Source organism: Neomonachus schauinslandi, chromosome 5, assembly GCF_002201575.2.
Source record: "Neomonachus schauinslandi chromosome 5, ASM220157v2, whole genome shotgun sequence".
Lineage (NCBI taxonomy): Eukaryota > Metazoa > Chordata > Mammalia > Carnivora > Phocidae > Neomonachus > Neomonachus schauinslandi.
Genome location: NC_058407.1, coordinates 37,076,909 through 37,089,434, shown reverse-complemented (window position 1 = coordinate 37,089,434; position 12,526 = coordinate 37,076,909). Strand labels below are relative to the sequence as shown.

Sequence of the window (12,526 nt, the reverse complement as noted above, 5' to 3'; positions counted from 1 at the left end):
GCCTATAGCTACATTTTAACGGTAAATCAGTCTTTATTTCTTTGCCTCCAGCATCCCCAAAACTGGATTGTGAATCCTGAGTGCATAATGCAGTAGCTGTATATAACCCAATATTAAAATTGGAAACCTTCTCGGGGCGCCTGAGTGGCTCAGTCGTTAAGCGTCTGCCTTCGGCTCAGGTCATGATCCCGGGGTCCTGGGATCGAGCCCCGCATTGGGCTCCCTGCTTGGCGGGAAGCCTGCTTCTCCCTCTCCCACTCCCCTGCTTGTGTTCCTGCTCTCGCTATGTCTCTGTCAAATAAATAAATAAAACATTTAAATAAATAAATAAATAAAAATAAAAAATAAAATGGAAACCTTCTCAATTTTAGCTTGGCCCAAAGGCCAAGAACAATGTTATGGTGACAAGTATCCCCACATCCTCAACCAAGGAGCTACACCAGGTCATGCTAAAATACTGTAAAAAAAAAAAAAAAAAAAATTTCTGCCGAAAGTGATGGGCACCTTCTCTTAATGGGGACATTATTGGTATACTGGGTAGGAAAAATCTTCCTATACATATTCTAGGAACATTTAACATGGAATCTGTCCTGCTAAATTTTTTTTTTTTTTTTAAAGATTTTATTTATTTATTTGACAGAGACAGAGACAGTGAGTGAGGGAACACAAGCAGGGGGAGTGGGAGAGGGAGAAGCAGGCTTCCCACCGAGCAGGGAGCCCGATGCGGGGCTCGATCCCAGGACCCTGGGATCATGACCTGAGCTGAAGGCAGACGCTTAACGACTGAGCCACCCAGGCGCCCCTGTCCTGCTAAATTTTTAAGAACATAATGCCGTAGTATTAACATACAGGCACATGTTGCACAAGTCCCTAGAACTTATTTATTTTGTATAACTGAAACTTTGTAACTGTTGATTAGCAACTCCCCATCTCCCCCTCTCCACAGCCCCTGGAAACCACTACTCTCTGCTTCTATGACTTTATTGTAGATACCTCATATAAGTGGAATCATGTAGAATTTGTCCTGTGACTGGCTTATTTCACTGTGCATAATGTTCTCAAGCTTCATCCATATTGTTGCATTCGGTAGGATTTCCTTCTTTTAAAAAGCTGTATAACATTCCATTGTGCATATATATACATATATGTGTAGTATATCTGTGTATGTGCACATGTGTAAACATGTCATATATTCTTTTTTTTAAGATTTATTTATTTGAGAGAGAGAGAGCACATGCGGTAGGGAGGGGCAGAGGGAGAGGGAGAGAGAGTCTCAAGCAGACTCCCCGCTAGCGCAGAGCCCCATGCAGTGCTTGCTGTCACGACCCTGAGATCATGACCCGAGCTGAAACCAAGTCTGATGCTTAACCAACTGTGTCACCCAGATGCCCTTTATGTCATATTTTCTATATCCCTTTATCTATTTAAGATTTTTCCATATCTGAACTACTGTGAATAGTGCTACATTGAACATGGGATCTTTCAAGATCCTAATTTTAATTCTTATGGATAAATAACCAGAAGTGAGACTGCTGGATCATACAGTAGTTCTGCTTTTAATTTTTTGAGGAACCTCCATACTGTTTTCCATAGTAACTGCACCATTTTGCATTCCCACCAATAGTGTACAAGGGTTCCAATTTTTCCACATCTTATCAACATTTGTTATCTTCTTCATTTATAGTGCAGTATCTTTGCTTCAGGATGTCCAGCAACTTCAGACATGGGCACCAAAGCCTATCCCTATTTCTAACTCCCTAACACCAAAACACACACACACACACACACACACAAAATCCCAAAGACCATATTTGGCCTACCCAGGAGGAAGTACATCCTGAAAGGTAGTTGACCCAAGAGGACTTCCTAGAAGGGTTAAGCAACCTATCCTGGGAATAGATAAGTGAAATTTCAGCAAGTAAGAAGTATATTAATTTCTTATTGCTACTGTAACAAATTAGTACAATTTAGTGACTTAAAAGAACACACATTTATTCTCTTACAATTCTGGAGGTCAGAGGTCTAAAAATCAAGGTGTTGGCAGGGCTGTGTTTCTTCTGGAGACTTCAGGGGAGAAATATTTCCTTGCCTTTTCCAAAGTCTAGAGGCCATCTGCATTCCTTGCCCCCTTTCCAACTTCAAAGAGCATCACTCCAATCTCTGGTTCACATCTTCTTTTTCTGACTCTAACTCTCTTGCCTCCCTCTTATAAGGCCCTTTATGATTACGTTGACCTCATCCAAATAATTCAGAACAGTCTCATCTCAAGATCCTAAACATACTTGAACAGTCCCTTTTACCATATAAGGTAACATATTCACAGGTTTTGGAAATTAAGACGTGGACATCTTTGGGGGATTGTTATTTACCCTACCATAATGAGATATTAAAAATATAAGCCAGAGTAGGCTTGGCCTGAATCATAGGAACTATAAGCATAGCTCAGATTCAAAACACTTTCTTGACCAGCCCAGCCAGGAGTGACCTCTTCATCCACTGAACTTCCATTATATTTATATTCAGGTGTTAATTGTCATATATTCTACCACTACTTTCCATATAAATTTCAACTCTCTTAGCAGAGATTGATCTATACCTCTCTGTGTTCTATAAGCTCTTGATAAATATGTCAAATCAAAAACCCCCAAGCAATAGTAGGATGCTGAGAGTAGGCAGCTGCCTGTACAGCAGAAGAGGCTTCTTAAGGCCTCTAACAAAAAGGATTCCCTTTGAGGTCCTATTATACATTATTCTTCTATTCTAAGGCATTGAAACCTAAGGCATAATTAAAAGAAAACTCATTATTGGAATTAGTCACTAACACAAAATGAATCATTTCAACATATTCTAACCCATCTTAAGCACCTACAATACAAACTCATTGGGAGGAAGTACATTAAGTTACTCATTCTTTTATTGTCCACATTGCATTTGCTAAATGTCTTACACACAAAATAAGATTACTTCAACAATAGCTCAAAGCAAACTTTAATCAGTTGTGGGGAAGAGACAAGTCATTTTAGACCAGAAGAGAGAATTCCATAAGGAAGAAAGTTATCAAAAAGGGAAAGAGAAGAAAAAGATACATTTTCCTTCTTTTACAATATTGTTTAATATGTCTTTGAAAATGTGGTAGGAAGACTCTAAAATGGCTCTCAATGATTTCATGTTCTGGAATTCTTTTTTTTTTTTTTAAAGATTTTATTTATTTAGTTGAGAGAGAGAATGAGATAGAGAGAGCATGAGAGGGGGGAGGGTCAGAGGGAGAAGCAGACTCCCTGCTGAGCAGGGAGCCCGATGCGGGACTCGATCCCGGGACTCCAGGATCATGACCTGAGCCGAAGGCAGTCGCTTAACCAACTGAGCCACCCAGGCGCCCCATGTTCTGGAATTCTTGCCCTGTGTAATCCCCTCCCCTTGAATGTGAGCTAGACCTAGTGAAAGTACAGTAAAAGTAATGGAATGTCACTTCTGAGATTAGGTTTTGAAAAAATTGTGACAACTCTCTTTCTCTCTCAGAATCCTCTAGAGGAAGTTGCCACATTGTGAGCATCCCTATGGGGAGGTCCATGTGACAAGAAACAAAGATCTCATGCCAACAACCAGCTGGGAAGTGAAGCTTGCCAGGCTGTGTAGGTGAATTTAGAAACAGTTCCTCCCTTACTGGAGCCTGAAATATCTGCAGGCCTGGCTAATGCTTTGATTCCAGCTTTAGGAAAGACCTTGGGTCTGAGGACCCTGCTAAATAAACTGCACCAAACCCCTACCCACAGATGCTGTGAGGTGATAAATGCTGTTGTTTTAAGCCAGTAAGTTTTGAGGTTTACAAAACCATGTAACTGTTTACACAGGATAGATAGCTAATACAGCAACTAAACTCAAAACTCATACATTTTTAATCTATAATTCAATTTTGTATATCCCCCATATAAGGGCTCATTATAAAATAAAAATATTGCACAGGATTAAGCTTTTTATACCAATAAATCCATAGAAAGTTATTTTTCTTCTTTTATGCATCTGTACAACTCTAACTTTATTTCTAAAAGCAAAGCAGTGTTCATTAAAAAACACTAAGTGGTCAACTGATTGCCTGCATTATTGATAATTATGAGTAAGAATCATAAAAAAAGTATGCATAACTCACAATATGCCTTCTTCCCTATACATTTCCATTGTCTTGGCCATTTCTGAATACTTAAGGATCCTTAAATTTCTAAGAAAAGCATTTTTTGTGGTGATTACTACAAGGTTGAGTTTTGATAACTCAAACCCTTATAAATATCAGTTACAGTGTGAAATCTTATAAAAAAAAAGCAGTATCTTTTCAATTATGTATGAACGACTTAGTCGAATTGACACAGCAGAATGTTTTAAAAGCACTGTGATTTTTTAGCTACTGAATATACCATCATAGCAGATGACTCATACTTTATTTTTAACCTGAGATATTTTACAACAGAGATTAAAAATACTCCTCATTCAATGTCTGACCACATAATAAAAATATGAACATATCCATCCAATTCATTTCTACCTAGTGCTTTAGTAATAAATAAGGCAGTTTAAAAACATCCTTTTGAGGAAGCACTATAAAGTATAGAAGATATTAAAATTCCATGTAGAGAATTCCCCTTTATATGAGCATTTACAAATGATCCAGCCTTACTCTGCACACACACACACACACACACACACACACACACCCCAGTCAAAAATTTTTTTAAATGTTTTCCTAAAAAACCTTATCTTTCTGCTCTAATGATCACCAGTATACATCAGCTGATTTCAGCTTCTTCCAAATGGTTTTGCATTTTATATTCCCAACTCTAGTTTCCTTAGGCAACTCCTTGACCTCATTCCTAATTCCCAGGGCTGTTACATAACTGTCTGAACAAGCAGGGTACCCCAACATGAGAGACAAATTTATCCAGAATTTTGCAATCAGAAAATAGACTGAGAAGCTAATTTAATTTCAACATATGGTGGTTCTATGTCATGTGGTTTGGTGTTAGTGTTAAATGTGGGGCTGGATAGTGTGGTCAGGGATATGAGCTTTAGAGCCAGAATACCTGGGTTTGAATCTGATCGGATGAGTAACCTTGGGTTAGTTATTTAACATTCCTGTGTTTTTGTGTCTCTCATATAAAACTTATATAATAATAGTACCTGTCTCACATGGTCATTGGGAGGGTAAATGACTGCACATAGCAAATGAAAATAAGGGTTAGCTGGTAGGAGTATAAGTAGCAAAAGTAGCTTGAGTAGTACAATATTGTTGCAATATTGTTTTCATGTGTTTTGTTTTAAATTCTGAACTCATACTAAGAGAGTAAAACAGTCTGGCCCTTCAATTTTACCAGGTATGTGGCCTACAGGCTCTCCCTCTCATCCAATCATGAGGGTGTGGTGACAATTTCATCAGGAGACACTGTGGCTGAATGAAGAGTAAGGAAAAAAAGACTGATATATTTCAATATTTATATATTTAAGCCTTGAATATTTGACTTACAAAATCATGAAACAACCAGGCTTCTCTTATGAAGCAGAGACATAAGCCAAGGTTAATGGGTCTCACAATCTTTGTACAGGTTTAACGAGACCTCTAATTAAGCAGGTCTCTTCAAGCCTTCTTCTATACCGCGGCTTCAGCAAAACTCTTTGTTCATAACACATATCACTGTATGTTCATTTCTTCAAAGTTTACTTTTGAATGAGCAATTTCTCAAGCCATATCATGAATCCTTTCTCAGAAAAGGTTAATTAAAAATGTTTTGGACACTTTTTTGAAAATAGGCAATATAAAGTTACCTATTAAAATAGAATCCAGTTAGTCTTGACCTATTTGATCTCCTGCTATGTTTTTCTTCACTGGAGGAAAAGACATTCTTTTATCCTTAAACTGCATATACTTAAAAGGAAATAAAGTTCTACCTTTTGAATTTGATTTTTTTCCTTTGAGAAGCAAGATACTTTTTGCATGTGAAAGTAAAAGATTTTAATCTTAAATCTGGGCTAACTGTGAATCTAGAATAATTTTTGTTGTTGTTGTTGAAATGAATCACAGACAGATAATACCTAATGAGAAAAGGGGCAAGCTTACATAGAAAATATAGATTGTCCCTTGAATTTCTAAATTTTATTTAATGAATAGGTTTTAATTGTGTGATGAATTAAATATAGAAAGGAAGACAATTTTTTTCTCTCATTTGGAAGGTCTTATCAGAAAGTGACATTCAAAGTAAGATAATTTCTCAGTAAATCATTTTTAAAGCTTTAAGGCTATTCTGAGTCACTAAATATTATGCCATATGGTATGTTACAAAAAGTTATGCTAAAATATTTAAAAATTGATTTACAAAATACCATTATTTACGCTAGTTACAATTCTTTTCCCTTGCAACAACTCTCAGCTCAGACTAGGGAGATATATTTAATTGGTTTGGGGAAGGAAAGGAAAAGAAAAGCAGAGAAATTAAATAAGTTGTATTTATAATTATGAAGAGCTTTAAGGCCACTTCAACTGAAAAATCTATACATAATTATATCACACTATTGAATTTAGATTTATGTTATTCAGAAGAGGATAATTTCCACTTTTAGGTAATAACATTAACCTAGAAACTGCAAGAGAACATGGAAATGACAAAATGAAAATCAGTCAATAAAAAAACTTACAAAATGTTACAAATGCTCTCTCATTGTCTCCCTTACTACTCAGCACATTTCCTCATGGCTTTGTTTTGTTCACTGCTCAATTTACAGGTATGCAGGTAAGTGTCTACAGATATGATAGGCACTCAAATATAATTGAATGACTGGATGAATACACTATTTTAATTCAAACCAGGCTAGAATGATCAATCAAGGTAATCTTTGAAGTTATTTTTTAAACAAATTTATATATGGTGTTTGGAATTTGACACACAGAATACTATAACCAATATGATAAGAATAATCCTATTCAGATAAATTTGTTTAGCGACATTTTTAAATAAGCCATATTTTTATATATATGTATACACACATATTTTCATATATACATATATATTTATACATACACACATATATACACAAATACCTTTACATGAGCCTACATATACACACATTTATATATACACAGACATATATAAATACTTTTATACACACACACACACAGTTAGTGGAAACAGACTCATTCCTTTTCTACTTTAGAGTAGTGGCTTTGAGTAGACTGGATATAAGCTATCTGTTGCATGTTCCATGAAAATTATATATTATAATAAATGCATTTGAACACAAGGGACTTTATTATAAATATTGGTAAAGCTAAGATATTTGCTATCCATGAGTAACTTTGAAAACAGACTTATTTCTTCTAACTCAGAAAAGCCTTTAGATCAGATCTTCTACTATCAAAGGATATATAGAATCAGATAATACATCTACTATAAAACAACAGAAAGACTTCGAAATAAAATATTATGGGATTCAAGAAATTAGAAGAAATCACTAAAGATGATATATAGAGTATAAACCTTTTTAAATGGGCAGATTATCTATCCATATCCTCAAACATTAATAAAAAGATAAAACAGGATCCATTTGATTTGTATTTGTTTGTTTCAATAGAAGTTTAAACATTTGATAGGGTTAAGCAGCCCCTACTCTGGTATACATTATAAAAAACATTTTTAAATAAATATAATAATACATAAAATTATTTTAATTTTTAATGATTTTCAGATTGTGTAAACACTACTTTTTTAAAGAGATATTTCCTTCTTGTTTTAAAGATTCTCCCCAACATTTATCATAAATATTTTATGTATCAAAAATTGTGTAGTGGTGAAATTACTTTGTTCATAGTACTCATGTAAGCACTTGTCCAGAGTATCTACACTTAAAAATTATGATAAATCCCTAAAACAAAAGTTAGCTTCTCCCCTGATCATTAGAATTAAGTATAGATTTAAGTGTAATCAAAATGAAAGAAGAAACAAATTATTGGATTCTAAGATGATTCCATAAAGTTTACCTGTAGTGTATTTTGTCACCATAAATTGTCTTACAACATTGAACAATATTAATTATTGTATCTTTTAAAAAAGATTTACTAATTTTATGGGGGAGGAGCACAGAGAGAGTCCCAAGCAGACTCAGAGCTGAGCACAGAGTCCGACACGGGGCTCTATAACACCACCCTGAGATCACAACCTGAGCTGAAACCAAGAGTCAGGTGCTCAATCAACTGACCCACCCAGGCACCCCAATTATTGTATCTTAATATACATTTCTTAGCCCTGAATCATCCTCCAGGTATCTCCCTGTCTCTCCTTCCTTTTTAGTCCATCTTCTAGAAGAAGCAGTATACCTTTCCCTCTCTATATCTTCCTCTATCTTTCAATTCCAAACCTGTTTCTGCTTCCTCAATTCTATTTTTGTTCTTTAAGATTTTGTTTATTTATTTGACAGAGAGAGACACAGCGAGAGAGGGAACACAAGCAGGGGGAGTGGGAGAGGGAGAAGCAGGCTTCCCGCTGAGCGGGGAGCCCGATGCGGGGCTCGATCCCAGGACCCTGGGATCATGACCTGAGCCGAAGGCAGAAGCTTAACAACTGAGCCACCCAGGCGCCCCCCTCAATTCTATTGAATCTTATCTTGCCAAAGGCACAATGATATTTGTGTATAGTTAAATAAAATTCTTATTGGATGTCCACCATAACATGGTTGAATCTTCACATCTTGAAATTTTAACCCAGGAAACTTGCTTCCATGAAAATACTAAACTTTCTCCTAGTTCTAACCCCATGACCACTCCTTCTCAGATTCTTTAATGCATGCCTCTTTATCTGAAACTGGTATCCCTTAAAGTTAAATCCTTGACCCATTTGTCTTCTTACTCTGTGATTTCCCTGGAGGATCTCATCCATTTATAGGGTAATAACTACTGTGTGGACTGATGATTCCTGAATCCTTATCTGTCTTGTTGCTTATTGTCACTGAGAAATCCCAAATATAATGTATCCAACCTGAAGTATTCATCTTTTCTTCTGAACTGACCCTCATACCTCCATTAATAATACTACCATTCATTACCCAAATCAGACTTTGTAGATTCCCTGGATGATTCCTTTCTCCATTACATCACCCAGGCCTTCTAATTTTACCTCTTAAGTAAGTCTCAAATCTTATGCACATCTGGAAAGATGATAAAAATGCAGATTCCACACCTCATCCACAAATTTCTGATTCAGTGGATTTAGGAATGAAAAAATCTGCATTTCTAGCAAAGCATGTTTGTTTTTGTAGTATGGACAAGATCTGAGCAGGTGTACAGGCTGTATATAGGCTATTGATAAGGAATATCAATAAATTCACCGAAGAATAAAACAGGGAACTAATAATGGTATCAGGCACGTGGGCATCCTCTTTGTTGTGCAATCAGTCCTGTAACATTTGGTAATACACTGCTTTGAAAAATAGTGGGGTGGGGCAGGGATGTACAAACTTAAAGGTCCCATTATTTTCATCTATCTAGGCTTTTCTTAGGCTAGATGAGTCAGAAACATATCTTTTTTCTGCTTTTTTTTTCAAGTTTTTTTTGTTATATTTTATACTTAAAGAAGATTATTTTTATTAAAAACAAGACAACAGGCCCAAAATGGAGTTGTTTATGTTAAACCCCATGTCACCAAACCAAGACTTCTCCCAGAAATGGAATCTTACTTAAACCAATCAGGAATCTCCTGATCAGCACTAGTTAGGTAATCTTCAAGATAAACCCCTATTATCCCCTAAAGGGAAAGTAACTTTGAAATAATGAAGTCCCTTTTTTGCCTAGTATAACTTCTTTGTTCTCACTCCCTTCTACCTATAAAAGTCTTTAATTTTGTACAGCTCCTCAGAGCTCGTTCCTACCTGCTAGATTGGATGCTATCCAATTTGAATCAATGTTTGCTCAAGTAAATTCTTAAAAAAATTTTTTAAAGAGTTTTAATTTATTTTGAGAGAGAGAGAGAAAGAGAGGGAGAGAGAGACTCTGGAGCAAACTCTGCACTGAGCCCGGAGCCCAACCCAGGGCTAGATCTCACCACACCAAGATCACGACCTGAGCCGAAATCAGGAGTCTGACACTTAACTGACTGAGCCACCCACGTGCCCCAACTCTTAAAATTTTTAATATGCCTCAGTTTATCTCTTAACAGTTCTTAATGTCAAAACAGGAAGCAAAGAAGACCCGCTGCCCCTCCCTCCCCACCCCTGGAGCAAGGAGCAACCAGATATGGATGGGTACCTGTTGAGCACCTCAAGCTCTCTGCTTTCTCACTGCCTCAGGGGATCATGAGTCCTTCTCACGTCCTCTACTGCTTTGCGTTGTGAACTTTCAGACTTTGAGAATTTTCTTTTTTCTGGACTGGGTCCTGAAACCGACTGGAACTAGATTGGGTCTGATTTAGAAACCAGACTGAGTTCTGGGTCAGACTGGGTCCTACATAGAAACTGGACCAGGTCTAGGTTCAGGCAGGGACTGGCTTAAAAACTGGACCAGGTCCAGGATGGATGAAGAAACTGGACCACATCCAGGATTGGACCACTTCCGGCTTTGAAACCAGAGCAGGTCCAGGGTCAAAGTGGGTCCCACTCAGAAACCAGACCTGGTCCGGAGTCATTCTGTGTCTGACAGGAACCAGAGTAGGTCCAGAATCATTTTTGGTCCAACTTAAGCTGCACAGGTTCCAGTATGAGGCTTCAGGTGAATAAAATTTTATTTTAAGGCTGAACAAGCCGGTTAAATTTACCAAGAATAATCTTGAATTATAGTGGCCACAGTGGAGAACTTTTAATCTGGATAAGCTTATCCATTTATGAGCTGCCCTAGAGAAAAAGGGGTCTCAGACAAAAACTCATGGGCCCCTGGGTGGCTCAGTTGGTTAAGCGTCTGCCTTGGGCTGGAGTCATGATCCCAGGGCCTTGGGATCAAGTCCCGTGTGGGACTCCCTGTGTAGTGGGGAGCCTGCTTCTCCCTCTGCCTGCCACTCCCCTTGCTTGTGCTCTCTCTCTATGTCAAATAAATAAATAAAATCTTAAAAACAAAACAAAACAAAAAAGTCACCACCAAGGGTAGAGGGAAACTATTTTTCCTACTCTACAGTTTCTCACACTAGAGTGAGACCCACTCCCAGAGCCTGCAGACTATATCCTGGGAAAACTGGCAGAAGCTGGCAAAGGGTAAGAATTCTTATCAAAGTCAGCTCTCCTAGATCGCTATTGAGACAGGAAGGTAAAGTTTTATGTTGTCTTTTCCTTTCCAAATTCAGATTGGCAGGCAAGCAGGCAGGCATGCATGCATAAATAAATAAGCAAGAAAGCAAACAAATAAATAAATATTAGGTCTTTAAATTGTAACTCCTGAATTTGCTTTCAGATATCCACAAACAAACAAACAAATAAATATTAAGTCTTTAAATTGTGACTCCTGAATTTGCTTTCAGATATACATTGATTGTGGCTCCTTTTTCTTCTCCAGACAGCTCCTGGCCCCTTGTTTGACTGGATTTGTGTCCTGAGAACTTTTTTGGCAACTGTCAGTTTGGGGACCCCAAAAATATAGTTGGACAAAAATGTGGGTTCTTTTCCATTTGCATCTAGCATCCTATTGACTGTTGCAACTTTCAGGAGAGTTGTCTGGGTCTTTCTTTCTTTTGGTTATCTTTGGGCTTGTATCTTGGGAGAGCGGTATCTTTTGCACCCTCTCTGGGAATACCTCTTATGTTTAAAGTGTTGTTCAATGCTGCCAGTGAAGTCCCTAAGTATGGGCCAAAATGACCAAAAAAATGGATGTTCTTTCCTTGCCATAAATGCTAATTCTGACCTTGCTACATAAAATTATTTGGTTTTCTGAGGCTATTCTCTGGACACCACAGTTAACTCATTTGGAAAGCAAAGTAAACCTCTCTAACCACAGGAGTAACAATAAAGATTACACTTGATATTTAAATGAAAATATTTTGAAAAATTACAGTTGTTAATCAAAGTTCTAGTCATTGTCTATTGCTTTCAAATTAAAAAAAGTTAAAATTCCTGTTTTATGCTTTTTGAAGATGTTTTCTTCTGCTAAATATAAAATTTGTCATAGCTTGTGGAAAAATAAATGATGAGCTTGTAAGAATAAAACATGGAACCTGAAAACTTTCTCTGCCCAGAGGGTTTTTTTTTTTTTCCTTTTGACACTTTCCAAAGCATATGGTTCTGGAACATGTGTTTCAAAACAATTTTATGTCACCATGTAAAAGATAACTAGTTTCACTTCTGGCATTGTGCATTATGTTTGAATTTACATTTCAACTTCATTCAGTGTTCAGAATGATATAAAAAGCAAGTGATGGCTAAAATTTACCACAGAAATATTTCGGAGAACAATTACCAATAAAGACAACAGAGAAGGGAGAAAGAAAGAAAGAAAGAAAGGAAGGAAGAAAGAAAGAAAGAAAGGAAGGAAGGAAGGAAGGAAGGAAGGAAGGAAGAAAGAAAGAAAGAAAGAAAG

At 36.9% G+C, this 12,526-nt stretch overlaps 1 protein-coding gene across 5 annotated transcripts in view; it reads right to left on the bottom strand.

Moving 5' to 3' along the window:
* PPFIA2 (PTPRF interacting protein alpha 2) overlaps positions 1-12,526 on the bottom strand; it is a 466,996-nt gene that overhangs the window by 398,157 nt on the left and 56,313 nt on the right. The gene's annotated exons all lie outside the window — the stretch shown is intronic.